This window comes from Microcebus murinus, chromosome 15 (assembly GCF_040939455.1).
Source record: "Microcebus murinus isolate Inina chromosome 15, M.murinus_Inina_mat1.0, whole genome shotgun sequence".
Classification (NCBI taxonomy): Eukaryota; Metazoa; Chordata; class Mammalia; order Primates; family Cheirogaleidae; genus Microcebus; species Microcebus murinus.
The window spans coordinates 22,106,892-22,122,415 of record NC_134118.1 but is presented as its reverse complement, the minus strand read 5'-3'; positions in this window follow the sequence as shown (position 1 = coordinate 22,122,415).

The window sequence follows — 15,524 nt, the reverse complement described above, 5'->3', positions numbered from 1 at the left end:
TCCGGCGATTATGGAGTTGCTATTAATCCATTTGCTTAGCTCCAGTGAGGTTTGCTTTATGAATCTGGGTGCACCTAAGTTGGGTGCATATATATTTAAAATTGTTATCTCTTCTTGTTGGACTGTGCCCTTCACCATTATATAATGACCCTCTTTGTTAGAAGAACTTTTGATATGCTATGAATCCTAGAGGAATTTGGAAAAACTCAAATTTATTTACACAAATAATTAGGAGTTTGCTTGGTTTGTTGTTGATATCTCCAAGACTGTGGGCTGTATGATTATACATTTACATGAATCCAGATCCTAGTTGAGTTGACAATGATGTTCCTAATTATAACTGTGATATTACAAGAGTATGAGATATCTTTTGAAATGAAGAATATTAAATGATGTACATCAGAGTTGCAGTATCTGGATTTTGTTGCGTTTTGATTATTTTTAATGGAAAATTTATATATAGCAGTCATGAACACATCACCTTAGCAATATATAAGGATCTCTGAGAATGTCATATTTTTCTGGGAGTCTGAATAAATATTACTACTTTCTCCCTCCAAACAAATTTAGTTTTGGAAAAATTCCCAATGAGGAACAGATGCCACCAGTACTGTACCATGACATGTCCTTTCTCATTTAATGGTTTTCTAAACACTCAGAGATATTTCTGTAGTATCAGAACTGGGCTTGGTTTGCAATGGAACAAAATCCAAACCAGAAAGAACTGGACTGCACAGGTTGAGTAGGCTCATCAAGGTTGAAGGATGTTATGCAGAAGGAGTATAACAGAAATCAAGGGGAAACACCCAGACATAGGAAACAGAGATGTTGACATTTTCCATTCCAAGTTAGAGTGGTCATTTTGAAGAATAAACAGGATTCCATTATTCTTTGCTTTAACAATTTCTATAACTTCCTAGGCAATTAAAGTGCTTATTTCTTAACTTGGTTTCTAAAGTTCTATGTGATCAGATACCATGCCTCCTTCTCTACATTTTTTCTTATCCCTTTATGCCTTATTTGCTATGTATTCAGTCTTGATTCTGTCCTTAAAACATACCAAAGGCCAGGGATTTTGCATTTGCTGCTCCTCCTGCCCATAACACTGTTCCCTTTAGACTGACATATGGTGGACTCACTTCTCACTCAGGTCCTGGCATAAGTTTTACCTCCTCACAGACAACTTTCTCCATTACCTTGGAAAAAAATAAGTTCCCCACCTTGGATGTGCCTAACACTATACAGTAATTTTCTTCATAGCACTTACCACCATCTGAAACGATCTATTTAGTTTATTTTTATTTTATTTTTTATGCCTTCTCACTAGAACTTAAATTCCAAGTGTTAGGGATTTTGTAGAACAGTGTCTGGCATAATGAGCATTTAAGTACATACTTGTGGTTTTTTTTGTTTTTTTTTTTTTTTTTAGACAGAGTCTTAGTCTGTTACCTGGGCTAAAGTGACATGGGATCAGCCTATCTTACAGCAACCTCAAACTCCTGGGCTCAAGTGATCCTCCTGCCTCAGCCTCCTGAGTAGCTGGGACTACACGCATGTGCCACCATGCCTGGCTAATTTTTTCTATATGCTATTTTTAGTTGTCCAGCTAATTTCTTTCTATTTTTTTAGTAGAAACGGGGTCTCTTGTTCAGGCTGGTCTTGAACTCCTGAGCTCAATCAGCCCGCCTTGGCCTCCCAGAGTGCTAGGATTACAGGCGTGAGCCACCGCGCCTGGCCTAAATACATACTTATTGATTAATAAATTAATTAATAGAGACAAGTTAGAATTCCGTGTACATGAAGCTATGGAAATATTAATAGAATGTTTTGTGGGTTCATAAGGCAAGATTCAGGAGACTCAAACAGGGATCCAATGACTTAATGCAGCATAAAATTGAGTCCCACATTTATGCTGTACTCCAGTTCTGTTAATATGGTTTTATCTACTTCCTTGTGTCAGACTTCTTGTCCTGTTAGGAAAAGCTTTGGAGACCAGAGGCTGCACTTATTCCTTAATTCCAACTTTGTGCCTCTAATTCTTCTTGGTTCTTCTAACAGACTCACCCGATTGCATGCTGCTTTGTGCTGCCCAGACACTGAAAATTCACTCCCAGGCCCTCTAAGACCTCTGGATTGCTACTCTACTCTCCAGGACCTGTGCTTACTCTTAAATGTTACATGCTGATGAATCTCCCCTGGCAAAATCTGGCTCCTTCTATATACTTTCTATGACTTTCCCACAAGTTGCCCCGGAAGGTCTGTCTAGTTCTCCAGTTACAAGTCAGGCTGGCTTTGCCCACATGCTATAGATACAGGGCTTCCCAGGTTCCTCCTGATAGGGTCAGAAGTCACCTGAGAAATCCACTCTGTAGAGCCTTATCGTCACTGCCTGCACCAATTCAAATTTTGGAGAGATGAGAGATGAGTACGTATCAGTAAGATTGCTTAGCATAATTGAAAAGCTAATAGATCTGTCATATTTGGATTAAAATTTCTATAATTACTTCAGTATAAAACTTCCAAATATATCATAAATGAAAAGTGGCCTTGTTAATTAGCTGGCTAGCAGAGAAAAATAAATTATCTAACAGAAGATAAGCAGAATAAACCCACAACACATAGTTGCTCCTTTTAATAGAAAACTCACAACACAACTGCCCCCTTTGTTTTGTTTGATTAAACAACTGGGCCTTGTTAAGCCTAATTCCTTATCTGTAAGAGTTCGTTTTCACAGCCTTGAAGAACCCTTAGCTGACTGCAGGGGTTCGAGCCCCTGTCCCAGCTCTCACCAAAACCAGATTCCAAGGACTCTGACAAAACCAGCCTCACAGAGAAAAGAAAAAAAAAAAAATGAAAAACACCAGACACAGCCACTCCACAGCTGCTCCTGTTATCAGTCTGTAGCAAGAAACAAGAACCCATTTTTACTCTTTTAAAATATCAAGCTGCTTTTTCTCAGCTGCCAGAATTTCCACTACTTTCTTTCAGTGCCATGCCATTTTCCCTTCTTTTCTCTCTTTCTTTCTCTCTTTTTCTTTTTCTTTCTTTTCTTTCTTTCTTTTCTTTCTTTCTTTCTCTCTCTCTCTCTCTTTCCTTCCTTCCTTCCTTCTTTCTTTCTTTCTTTCTTTCTTTCTTTCTTTCTTTCTTTCTTTCTTTCTTTCTTTCTTTCTTTCTTTCTTTCTTTCCTCTTTTGAAAGTAAATAAACTTTTTACTTCTTTATATCCTAATCTTTGCGTGAGAAATCTTTCTCAATCCACTGCATGAGCTCCTTGTGAGTCCCTACCCTAACGATGAAATCAAAAGCCAATCTACTGTAAAGCTGGAGATGTTTAGGTTTAGAGCCTTCCTTTACATTAGACCCCTCTGTGGCCTTGGGAGGGACACTAGAAATTTGCCAACATGATCACATATTCATATAAAATTTGGAAAAAGTATGATATTTTCATTCCAAATCTCCTTCCATGACATTTCCCTTCAGGTTGGTTTGTGTCAGAGTGGTTGTGGACAGTTTGGGGGTAACCTAGCTAAGGGAAAGTTAATTTGAGAATGGATTTAGGATAAATTTATTGGGATATATTTATGTGGTTTGCAAACACTTTCATGTATACTGAAGTTATTGCTAGCCATCCTGATACAGCCTCAGGTTTTCATTCAAATGAGATATGATTCCTGGTTCTTTAATACTATTACCAATTCTTTTCACACTAAGAAAGCAATGGGGATATCAAAATTGGTCTTGTTTTGGAAAGGTGTCTGCTGCTGATGTGTATGGTTTTTCTGGTGGCACAATCCACACTGTATTAGAATAGCGATCTTGTATTTGTCACTCTATGTCTGTCTGTTGGTTTTTCGTGGAAGTTCAGTGAGAGAGTATGTGATATGGGGGATTCAATAATTTTTTTAACTAATATTTTCTGTAAAAATTATCTTCCATAGACCACTGTCTTATCTGTGAACAAAGAAAATATTGGGCATCCATTTCTTAATATTCTTTATAAGATCATGTCTGCTTATCTGAGAAAATTTGAACATTTGTCTCCTTCAAAACCCAAAGTTGAACTATGAAGTGTAAGTGGAAAAGGTTTTTTTTTTTTTTTTTTTTTTTCCCTTGATCAAAATAGCACACTGGGCGGACTTGATTTGCAGTTTCATTATTGATGTTGGGCAAAAAAGATGACAAAGGAGTAAGTAATGTGCTGCCGGGTATGTCTTTGATTTGGGCTTGATTAGGGTGGTGAGAACACAGAGATTTTATAGCCTAATGGTGCTTTCTGGCAGCAGGCTAGGGAGTTGGTTCAGCTTTGAGTTGAACCATTTCTCCATCAGAACACTAACCCTCACAGCTGGTACTAATCGGGGCTGTGCTGCCTGGGCTCAGCAGACGGGGTGAAGAGGCGGACTGCACTTTGACTCAGGCTGATTTGCTCCAAGCGAAAAGTAGAGGCTGGTGTCCTGCTGTTGACCCACACTGTGCTCACCCTTTGGCTAATCAGAATATCTCTGTCTCTTGAGCTGTCAGGCTCACATCTTCCAAGATCATTATTTCATTAAAAACATTCTACAGGAAAATATTGTGAGTTTTTCTTTCTACTGCACTGCCTGGGTAAAATGATTTTCAGCCTTCAGCAAGATGCTGAAAGTCTCCACTAAGTAAGAAAAAGGATTTCTCGGTACTAAGTATTTGACGAAATGAAAGCCTTTGCTCTTGATGCTAAGAAACCTTTAACTTATAGTTGTGCAACACTTCAGGAAATAAGATCTTATATTTTAAAGCAATATAATAGCCTTGTCATTATCATCATGGAGAAGTTGAAGATAGCCAAAAGAATTAAAAAAATATATTGATGGAAAGAAAGGCGTTCCATAAAAAGGGAAGAGTAGGTAATAAGGCACGCAAGTGTGAAGAGCCTTCAGAGAATGACAAAGAGTTGACAAGGAATACAAAATGTTTTTATTGCTCAAATACACATGAAACTAAGGTGGAAATAATGATGACTTTTTTGCTACCTCTAATATATGTTTAACAGAGACACTTATATCTAGACGATGGTTAGAAGATATGACATCTTTTTAAACAAAATGAAAGAACACATTCTAAAGTAATAAGTAGTTCTGCAGTTGAAATATAAACTGAATAAAGTCCACATTCCAAGCCTATTATCATAATGGCTTTTATTTCATTTCCTATGGAAAAGCAAAGCATATTTCTCTGACTGTTCTAACTCCTTACATGATCCTGTGGGATAAAAAAAAGTCTGAAGATTAATGAGTTCTTAATGACCTAGTTACCTCTTAATTATTGAGACAACATGTGTTAATAATCAACTTCTTTAAATGAAAAAGTTTCAAACATGTGCCAAGCAAATATGCATTTTATTCACCCCCAACAAATCTGGTACCAGCATTAAATTAATGGCTACAATAAAATGGGGCACAACAGCCATTTCATGCCTATATTAGGAGGCTTCAAGAAAAATGTCTTGCCACCTTTGTAGGAGGAAGTTAAGAAAATCCAGAGCAAAAGCTCAGAGACTTCCCATGAGCTGTATGATAGAATGCTGTGCTCCCCAGGACAAAGAAGAAAATAATATGCACTTTTAAAATGGAAGCACTTTTAATCCCATACAGGTTATCCAGTAACTAACAGTGACCCCCTAGAAGGATTGTGTTTTCGACATTGCAAAAAGATAGCACCTACCTTTCTGTGTTTCCAACTTCCTATTCTTTGCTGTAGGGCATTTGAAATTGAATATGAGGGGGAAATTGTGATGTTCTTTCCATTATTGTAAAATGAATTCTTGGAAGGCTTGAGGGGCTCTGCTAGCAATTGTTAATGAGGCTTTATTAACCTAGGACACCACCCTATGGAATAATAGCATAGTAAAATAGATGTACTCCTAGGACTCAATTGTTTTATTAATAGCATAGCAGGGAAGTACTTAGGCTAGGGAATGAAAGTGGCCAGGTGAATGGGGTGTGCAACTTTTCCTTCTAGATCAACAATTCACCTCTGGTTCAAGGCAGATGTGGCCCCAATTATACATCACAGTTATTAAGTCAGTTATTAAGATATAATCTATTTGTAGATTGTTTAACGCTGGAGATGGTAGCCTCTCTTTATCATCTAATTAGGTAACTTTAATTCATTATCTAGATTCATAGATTTTTTTTTTATTAAAAAGTGTAATTTCTACCTTTGGGACCTCAAAACTTGAAAATAAGAAACGAAATGTCTACTATGATATGATGTATCCAGTTTTTGTGGTTTTCAATTTGAGACATGGTTTTGTTTTCTGTCTTTAGAAATTCAGTAAGGTCAGAGAAAGTCCAGAGAAAGACAGAAAAAGAGAAAGGAGTACTAAGGGTATTTGAGCGCTGGGGAAATAAAAGCAAGATTCACATTAAAAGTAAGTAGAGAAATGCAAACATATCAGACAAAGGTGGACACAGCTGAGTGAAGAGGCCTAGGCAGGCAGAGACACCAACACAAAGTGCATGTGTGCATTCTCTCTCAATGTTCTGTGAATCTTCACAGAAAAAGATATTGATCTTGGTTGAAAGTTCTCAAGAAAAAGAGACTCCACTCAAACCAGCTACACTGAAAACTATACAAATGGCCAACAAACAACTACCATTCTGGGTCTGGTTCCTCCCTGACTGAATTTTCTCTGTAGCTCCATACATCTGGCATTAGGTTCTGGCTTACTTTTTGAAGAATTAGGTCTTAAACACAGCGATGGTCTGCCTTGAAAAAGCAGACAGAATCCTTTAACTCACACTTGCACGCTGGTAAACAAACAGACATTGGAGGTGTGGGCAATAATTTGCAGTCACTGCCATCTAGTAAGAATTTGAATTGGTGACCATTTTAGACACAGGGATTTTTCTATGCATGTAAATATCATTTATCCTGAGAAGTACACATTACTGAAATGAACAGGAGGCCCCATTGGGACTTAATTAGAGAAGGCTAAACTGGGAAGTGACAGTTCCCATGCTGTTTTGGAGCTGTGCTCTAGCCCTTTTTCCTAACTCCTGTGTAATACAATTAATATCCTGTATCTAGTTTTAATAGAGGCAGTAACTCTAGCAAGACACATTATTGCTTCTTGGCCCAAAGAGAAACGTTCATATATTTCTCTCCTTGCTGTTATCTGTCAAAGCCGACTGGCTTCGTCTGTACCCTGAGACATTACATATTCAGGAAAGCAGTTGTTTCCATATGTCTTGTGGGAAAGCTATCGTTTTTCAGAAAGGCATGAGGTGCGTGGAACATTTTTCGTTCTTGCCTTCCCTCTGCATGTATCAGGTGGTAGCCATTATAGCATTCCCTGTACATACCACTGATGTGAGAACTGCAGCTTCTTTAACCTACAGTTTGTATTTATTTCACTGGGAGACAGAGTTATAAAGCTGCTTCCTGACATATAGCAACAGCTGCTAAGCATCTGTACACCCATCTTACAAAGGAATTCGGCAGGACAAGAAAAAGTTGGTTAAGGATAGCTACTAGGAAACTTAACTATTATCTGAAAGTAAATTAATGACAAAATTCTCAGCATCTTATCTTTAATGTATTTACCAATGGTTGAGAATAAGGATGATATTACTTTTATTTTTAAACAACTTTTTAATTATAATTTGTTTTCTCCAGACTACTTCCACATCCATTATTCAAGGTTCAGGTTCAATACATGACTAATTTATGAAACCCATGTGGACTATAACAACCCCAAGGCTAGGTGGTAAGGAATTTCTTTGTTTTTTTCCTATAGTAACTAGAGACTATTTATATAATAGTATGTGTATGTCCTATATGTCTATTAATGTACTTATTTTTAAAGCAGTTTTAAGTTTACAGAGAAATTGAGCAGAATTAGAGTACCCATATTATCCCCATTAACATCTAACATAGGAAAATTGTTATACTGATGAGCCAATATTGATATATTAATATTATAAGTCCTTAATTTACATTGTTGTTCACTCTCTGTGTTGTACATTCTATGAGTTTTGCCAAATATATAATGCAATATATCCCCATTATAGTATCATACAGAATAGTTTCACCACCCTAAACATCCCTTATGATTCAGCTGTTAGACTCTCACCCCTTTCTCAGAACCCCTAGCAACCACTGACTTTTTTTATTCTCTTTAGTTTTGGCTTTCCTAAAATGTCATACAATTGGAATCATAAAGTATGTAGCCATTTCAGATGGACTTATTTCATTTAGGAATATACTTTTAATGTTCCATCATATTTTGTCATGGCTTAATAGGTCATTTCTTTTTACTGTTCAATAATATCCTGTTATATGAATACACCAAAGTTTGTTTTATCTATTCATCTACTAAATCTTGGTTGCTTGCAAGTTTTAGCAATTATGACTATAGCTGCTATAAACATTTATATGCAGGTTTTGGTGCGAATGTAAGTTTTTACCTTCTTTAGACAAATAATGAAGAGCATGATTCCTATCTCTTATGGCAAGAGTAAGTTTAGTTAAGTAGACAGCCATATATATATATATATACACACACACATACATATATACATATGTATACACACACACATACATCAAGAGTTAAGAGGAAATTTCTATCTATATATCAAGAGTAAAGAGGATATTTCAAGCTGATGATATAAACATTGAGTCATCAGTCATAAGCATATGACTAATATAGAATATTAGATCACTGCTAACAAAATATCTACATCCTACTTCCTAACCTCCAAGAAAGGAATTTACTTCCCTGCCTCTAGACTTTGGGCTTGCCATGTGACTTGCTTTGGTAAATGGCCTGTTAGAAAATGTGACATAATCAGAGTCTTACAATGTACTTACACAATAGAGCTACTCTTGTTTCACTATAGCTTTTCATTAGCTTTGGTGAGCTACTGGCTCCAAAGCATAAAAAACATGAGCAAACCTGGTCTAACTTGCAACTTGAAGGCAAGGATGAAATCTTGAGATTGCCAGCATTTTAAGGTTGGGTTGAAGAGGACCAAGGAGTGACTAGGGAAGAAAGACAAAGATCAAGAGCTCATAATACCATAATAGCCAAAAAGGTAGGAATTAGTCAACAGGGAAAAATTCTGTCAAATACTGTCAAAAAATTCTGTAAGTTCAAAAAACATGATTTGGCAACTTAGAAATTTTTTGTTACATAAGCAGGAACCATTATGCAGTAAGAGAGGAAATTACATTAGTATAAGTCAAAGAGTCAGTGTAAGATGAAAAAATAGAAGCAACTGGTGCAGCATAACTAATACTTTTGAAAAAAGTTTATCCACTAGGAGTTGATATCTGAGAAGTGAAGTGATGGGTGTGTGTATGTATGTGTGTCTGTCTGTGTGTGTATAAGTTAGAGAGGATATCCATGTTATTAGTAATTTGCTTATTAAAATGTTTCAGTGGAGGGAGAGAAAGAAAGATAAAAAACATGAGTACATGAAAAACCATGATAAAAACATGAGAAACAAGATAAAAAACACGAGAAAGAAAAGACATAATCACTAGTATAAAGTTTCTGAGCATTTTTAATGGGATGAGCGTGGACCACAGGCTGAAAGATTGGCATTATATAGCTGAAGTAACAGCCTTACATATCATGTGGGAAAGAGGATTCATGACAAAAAGTTGAGAAAACTGTAGTCTGTGACTTATTTTTAATGGAAGTTACTATATAAGTTTGACATCATCTTCTGAGAGTAAGAATGAACTGTTTTTACTTACTGCACTTGTGACACCAAATTTCCAATACCATTTCTCCAATTCCCTGACATCAGCTAGACGTGCTACAATTCAATTCAATTACAACACTATGCACCTAGAATTAGTATCAAATCTCACAAATAAGGGCTCATACTCACAAGACTTCCCTTACTTCAGATGCCAGTCATAAGTGCAGCATTATCACCAGTACTTTTGGCTGCCTGGCTATAAATTCAGGGAGTTCCTACAACCCCCTACTCAGGTTTAATAATTTACTATATCAACTCACAGAACTCAGGAAATTGCTTTATTTACTATTACTGGCTTATCATAAATTGTACAACTCAGGAACAGGCAAATGGAAGAGATACACAGGGCAAAGTATGGGGGTGGGGGTGCACAGAACTTCCATGCCATTTGCTATGGTTTGTCCTCACCAAACCTCAAGTTGAAATTTTATCCCCAGTGTTGCAGTGTTGCAGTATTGGGAAGTGAGGCCCAGTGAGAGGTATTTGGTCAAGGGGTGGATCCTTCATGAATAGATTAACGTTCTCCCTTGGGGGTGAAGGAGTTCTCTATTAGTTCCCAAGAAAAGTGGTTGTTAAAAAATACCTGGCATCTCCCATACCCCCTTGCTTCCTCTCTCTCCATGTGATCTCTGCACATGCTGGTTCTCCGTCTCCTCCTGCTATGAGGAGAAGCAGCTTGAGGGCCTCACCAGAAGCCAAGCAGATGCTGACACCATGTTTCTTGTACAGGCTGTGGAGCCGTGAGCCAAATAAAACTCTTTTCCTTGTATATTACCCAGTATCAGAGATTCCTTTATAGCAAAAGGAATAATGGATACCCTCTCAGTACCTTAGATAAAGGTACTGGATACCCTAAACAGATACCCTCCCAGTACCTTGATGTGTTTCCCAAAATGGAAGCTCTCCGAAACTTGCCATTAAGGGATTTTTATGGAGATTTCATTACATAGGCATAATTGCATAATTGATAAGTTCAATGGCCATTGGTGACTAACTCAATCTCCAGCCCCCTGCCCCTCCCTGAAGGTAAGTTCAAGGGCTTAAAGTTACCACCTCCTAATTATGCTTTGGTCTTTCTAGCATCCAGTCCCCACCCTGAAACTATCTAGGGGGACCCAAACACCAGTCATCTCATTAACATACAAAAGACGCTCATCACTTTGGAGATTCCAAGGGCTTTAGAAACCGTGTGTCAGGAACCAGGGAAAAGACTAAATATTTACTTTTCATTATATCACAGTAAGGAAGTAGGAGTTTTAGAGGCTTTGTGAATAAGAAGACAATGGTCTTCCATTTTACATTGTATAAGAAGGCTAACCCTGCTCGCAATGACTAAGGAAAACACATTTATTTGAGAGCTTCCACTTACAGTTTGAAAGTGTTTTATTTTTTTTAAATCAAAGAATGGTCATGTGTGAGTTAAGCACACTTTTATAAGACTGAAAAAAATCTGCATTGAACTTAAGATACTTTTATATTCCTCTCCACTTCCGTGTCTTCTATTATCAGTTATTTTACATAGTAAATAAGCACATACTCAATGGTGAGTTGAAACTATGGCTCTTCTTCCCCTTTCATTATGAAGTACTCATTCCAAATTTCAAAATTTAAACTCACAGAATAGACGTATGAATCTTACATAGGTTTGCAAAGAAAGGATTTAAAAAGAGTGATAGAAAGGGAAGAGAGATGTTTCAGGATTAATACTCTGGATCATCTATGTAGCACTGAGTTTTAACCTTGAAACTCTTCCAGAATTTTCTTTTCCTGGACTTTATGGCAAATTGTCTCCAGATAGGCACACTTCTTTCTACAATTATCCTTTTAAATTTGACACTCAGATCATATGTTATGCTGTTTCACTCTGATTTTCAGGCAGAACTCTCCCCCAATCTATGTTTATAGGCACACATTATTTGATGACATTTCATCAATGACAGACCACATATATGACAGAGGTCCCATAAGACTATAATAGAGCTAAAAAATTCCTATTGCCTAGTGATGTAGCCATTCAAATGTTGTAGTGTAATGTATTATCTTTCTTTTTCTCTTTCTATAATTTTTTTATTTTAATGTATTATGGGGGTACAAGTGTTAAGGTTACATATATTGCCCATGCCCCTCTCCCCCCTTGAGGCAGAGCTTCAAGTGTGTCCATCCCCCAAACATTGTGCATCTTACTCATTGTCACTGTATAAATATGTTTAGATATATAAATACTTACCATTGTGTTACAACTGCCTACAGTATTCAGGATAGTAACCTACTGTACAGGTTTGTAGTCTAGGAGCAATAGGTTATACCATATAGCCTGCAGGGGTAGTAGCCTATACCATCTAGGTTTGTATCATTGCACTCATGATGTTCACACAATGACAAAATCGCCTAAGTATGCATTTCTCAGAATGTATCCCTGTTGTTAAGCGACTGTAATTATGTTGAACATTTGCCTTGCTGAAGGCTTACAGCTCTACCAGATCTCCCTGAAATTTATTACTTCTCTGAGGCCAAAAGAAGCATGGCCATTAACTAGGACTGCAATACATCAGGTAAGTACTCAGAGTATATAAATGTTTTCAGACCCATTGTTTGAAAGTTATTCATGCCATTCTGATTTCAATTCTTGTGAAATATACTTGCTATGGAAGAATAAATACCCTATTTTGGCAAGTTATTGATAACTTCCTTCATTGGCAAGGTGAAGGCCAAGGCAGTTCTGCCTGATTGGCTGACCACTAGGGGTCTCTTATTTACTTAGGATGTAATAGTGCCATTCAGCTATAGCCATCAGTCTGAGGCACAGGTAGCACAGATTACCCACTTCTCTTTGTTTTAGGATCTCACCTGTGACTTTGATGCCGTAGTATATGCTCTGAGGCACCACATAGATCCACTCTTCAGGTATGAGGTACTCATTTCCCCCATGGCTGAAAAATGGTGACTGCTGACAGTACACAGATGACTCCCACCCCACAAATTGCCCTCAGCCAAAAGGAAGCAGTTTTGCCTAATATTATGACCTCATGAAGCAGGTCACATTCTATGACTGATCAATGTGGGAATATAATTCTTGTCCCCCTTGCCGTATTAGGGGCAAAGTATCTCTGCAGAGATACTATTAGGGGTATCTCTGTGGGACCAGCCCAGCCTCAGAGTTTCCTGTGAAATTACTTGAGGCCTCTGTTGTAACTGCACCTGAGTGCAAATCCCTCTACACAGTCCTACTTGGCACCCTCTGTTTCAGGTGTTTCTGAGAGCATGCTCCGTTAAACCGTCTGAGTGCAGATCTCCATCTCAGCATTTTTCACCCCAAGAAACAAACTTAATACACTTAGTACCAGCAGCGGTCCCAGGGAACAGACTCTAAATGGGGGCTTAGAGCCGGATCATCTGCCAACCTGCCAATAGCAAGGACCCTATCACTCCTTGATTGGGTTCTTGATAACCTCTGGAAGGGAGTTGTGCATTATAAAACTTTCACAAGCAGCAGGCTGGGATGGGAATGCATGGGCATGTAAAATATCCCAGGCATTTGAGAGGTTCCAAGGGAGTAGGAATTAAGAGATTAGATGATTTTTACTGGGGATATCAATACACTGGGGAAGCAACAAGGAGGGAGATTCAACAATTTAAAGCAGAATGAAAGCCAGAGGATGTCTTGGCAACATATAACAAGACTCCCATCTTTTGCAGCCAGAAGGCAGGAAAAGCTGAAGATCAGACCCAGGATGTGATCATAAAGGTAACTGTGCTCTGGGAAGGTTGAATTCTAAATTCCAAGAAGGCAGCTATGCCAAGAGGAAGGTCCTGACTAGGAAGGATTGGCAACTTGAGACTTGGGATGGGAATATGCACTCAAACTCAAGAGTTTCAATGCACTCAAAACTCTTGAGTCTCTAGGTCCTTCTGACTTCCTGGGACTGCAGAGTGACTCACTCCTTTTTGTTAGACGAATGCCCCTTCCTCTTTGCTTGATGATGATACAGGGGCTTCTGCCTTTCAAGACAGAGTGTGCCCCATTCAGGGTCTGCTCTCATGGCTCCTTTTTTTTTTTGGCCACCAGACTATTAACTTGATTTAAGTTGGACATTATGTAGCTGAGAAACTACTGTTCCAGTAAGAGGCCCATACTCTGAAGGAACTGCAAGGTGGTGTTATATGTCAGCGAGAGGCAGGAGAATGCACATGAGATTCTGAGACTACTTGATCAAAGTGAGCAAGGGTAGGGTTAACACCCTGGAAGAGGTCCTTGGAGAGCATGCTAATATGTTGCTGAGATGGCTTTTGAAAGCTTGTAGAAAGTGATGGCCTAGAAAAAGTAAAATTAAAATTCCAGTACTGCTGTGGCCAAAGGTAGAAGGAGATATTAAAAGGCACATCAAAGTGGACACTCCAGAATGCACATACTATGTAAGACCAGAAAATCCACCAACTGACAATGTTCCATGGGAGAATCCACAGCAGATTCCGTTTTCCAAAGTGATAAGGAATGAGCTGCCAAAAGCAGTGTCAGCATTACTGGGATGCCCAGAGCTGGTGGTCGATGTAACAGATAGACTAGGAGATGATGTTACAAACAAGTGGATTCTTTAAGAGCAATGCAGTTGGTTGGAGCTGGAAACAGAGGCCAGGTGGCAGTGCTTAACCATCATAAGCAAGGTGGGTGCAGTTATGAACAGTGAGGTGTAGTGGCAGCTATGGAGACCTGACCTGCAGAGAGCAATGGATATGGATAGTAGAACATAACCTTCCTGAGGGTGAGTCAACAGGAGTATTGCAATACAATAAAAAAATTACACACATAAAAGATGGATGATCAGAATTCTGAGTGCAGCCATTCTAATGAAAAGTCAAGATTTCTTGCCCAGGTTCTGTAAGTTAGCCATTTTTAAAAAACATTCAAAATATTAAGAGAGTACACATGTTTTTGTTACATGGATGGCTTGTATAATGCTTAAGTTGGGGCCTTCAGTGTGCCCATCACCCGAACAGTGTTCATTATACTCAATAGGTAGGTTTTTACCCCTTTTCTTCTCCCCCTCTCCCTTCTTGATTTCCTAGATGGCCTTTACATCTCCTTGTGCCTGTGTATGCCCATTAATTAGTTCCCAATTATTACAGAGTACATGTGGTGTTCGTTTTCCCATTTCTGAGATACTTCACTTAGGACAATTGTCTCCAATTCCATTCAAATTGCTGCAAAAGATACTATTTCATTTCTTTTATGGCTAGTAGTACTCCATGGTATATATATGTACTACATTTTCTTAATCCACTTATGAATTGATGGACACTTAGTTTGATTCCACATCTTTGCAATTGTGAATTGTGCTGCAATAAACATTCCAGTGTAGGTGTCTTTTTTATAAAATGACTTCTTTTCCTTTAGGTAGATGCCCAGTAGTAGAATTGCTGGGTTGAATGGTAAGTCTACATCTATTTCTTTGATAAATCTCTGTACTGTTTTCCGTAGACAACAAAACTAAATAAATAGGACTTGATTAATTTAAAAAGCTTCTGCACAGTAAAGGAAATAATCAACAGCATGAATAGACAACTTAGCCAGTTTTTAAATCCAGAGCTTATTGGCTGTAAGAGAAATCAGGTGTTTAGAGAGGAGAGACTATGCAAAATCTCATATGGTAAGTACAGTGCCAATTTTTCTGGATCTTCCCCAGAGGTACCTATGTCCATATGTTCAGGTAACAGTATAGTGTGGAAAGGGACATATTTTAAGAAATGGTAGACTATGGGAGCACTATAGCTAGACTAT